The sequence below is a fragment of the Hyla sarda genome, chromosome 1 (genome assembly GCF_029499605.1).
Source record: "Hyla sarda isolate aHylSar1 chromosome 1, aHylSar1.hap1, whole genome shotgun sequence".
NCBI lineage: Eukaryota > Metazoa > Chordata > Amphibia > Anura > Hylidae > Hyla > Hyla sarda.
This window is the reverse complement of record NC_079189.1, coordinates 615,966,662-615,968,475: the sequence shown is the minus strand read 5'-3', so window position 1 is coordinate 615,968,475 and position 1,814 is coordinate 615,966,662.

Here is a 1,814-nt window from a genome sequence, read left to right as displayed (position 1 = left end):
GGGGGTGTATGGTAGTTGGGGTGTTGTTTCGGTAGATGAGGGGTTAAGGTTAATCCTATAGTTCGTGACGCCAGGCTGAGGGCTAGAATGCTGAGGTAATTCTCCGGCCTATCGCCGCCCTTCCCAGTAACGATAGGTGCATATATAAAATACTTGAACTTGGATAACGTTACTGAAAGGCTTTGCGGTACATCCAATGAACAGTAACAGTCTCAGGAACAGTCTCTAGTGCAATGACTGACAGATGTTTCAGACCTTGACTTCTCATAAAAGTCTCTGAATTAGGGAATATTGCGAAGATCCGTCCGGATTTAGGGGATAGATAAGGTCCGGTGATCTTGCAGAGTGTTTAGGGATTGACACACTCACAATTTAGCAGAGATCAGTCATTGCCACTGATGACAGCAGCGCAGATCCTGCTCCATCAACAGCCCACGAGGAAAGAGAGTGAGCAATGGCCGCCGCTCCCTTATATGGGCGGGGGCGGGGCCGCCTTTACTGGTCCAATCAACTGTCACTCACTATTACAAGGAGTGATGGGAGATAAACGTCACAAGGACCTCCAAAGGTCCTCAAGCATAAAACCATAGAGTTTACCCGGTCACGTGATCCGCAGGTCCTGTTACGCTATGCATAGGTAATTAACCATTTATATACACTCGTACAATCCTATATATATGTGTATACAAATCCTGAAGAATTATTAGATAACTAATACCTAGATGAGAGGTGACTAGGGGCGGGCTAGTTAAGAAGAACCCCGATGTCCTAGGGACTCTGGCTATGGGGACTTATATACAAAGGTATCGGATAGGATGCGGTACCGGGATACCACATAGATATATGGCCCAGCTGGCGATATCCCACATGGCATGCCTAAATACAATGCATGCAGTATCACACGTGAGGATTAGATACACAGCATGCAGTATCACACATGGTAGGCTTAGGTACATGACTCAGCCGCCAATGTAAGCTTAGATACACATTAGTATAACCAATGATAAGCTTAGATACACATTAGTATCACCCATAGTTAGCTTAGATACACATTAATATCACACATAGTAAGCTTAGATACACATTAGTATCACACATGATAGGCTTAGATACACATTAGTATCACACATAGTAGACTTAAATATACACTAGTATCACCCATAGGCTTAGATACACATTAGTATCACCCATGATAGGCTTAGATACACATTAGTATCACCCATGATAGGCTTAGATACACATTAGTATCACCCATAGTTAGCTTAGATACACATTAATATCACACATAGCAAGCTTAGATACACATTAGTATCACACATGATAGGCTTAGATACACATTAGTATCACACATAGTAGACTTAAGTATACACTAGTATCACCCATAGGCTTAGATACACATTAGTATCACCCATGATAGGCTTAGATACACATTAGTATCACACATAGTAGACTTAAATATACACTAGTATCACCCATAGGCTTAGATACACATTAGTATCACCCATGATAGGCTTAGATACACATTAGTATCACCCATGATAGGCTTAGATACACATTAGTATCACCCATGATAGGCATAGATACACATAAGTATCACACATAGTAGACATAAATATACACTAGTATCACCCATAGGCTTAGATACACAGTATTTTCCCATAAGGTATGGCTGCGGTCACATTACTCGTAGTACGCTAATAATAACTACTGAAAAAACTTCATCTCCCAGAATCCCGCGCGGTCTGTCCCGCCTCCTGGTTGATTGACAAGTCCGTATGGCCAATCAGTGAGGGGCGGTGACTTCCGGTAAGATC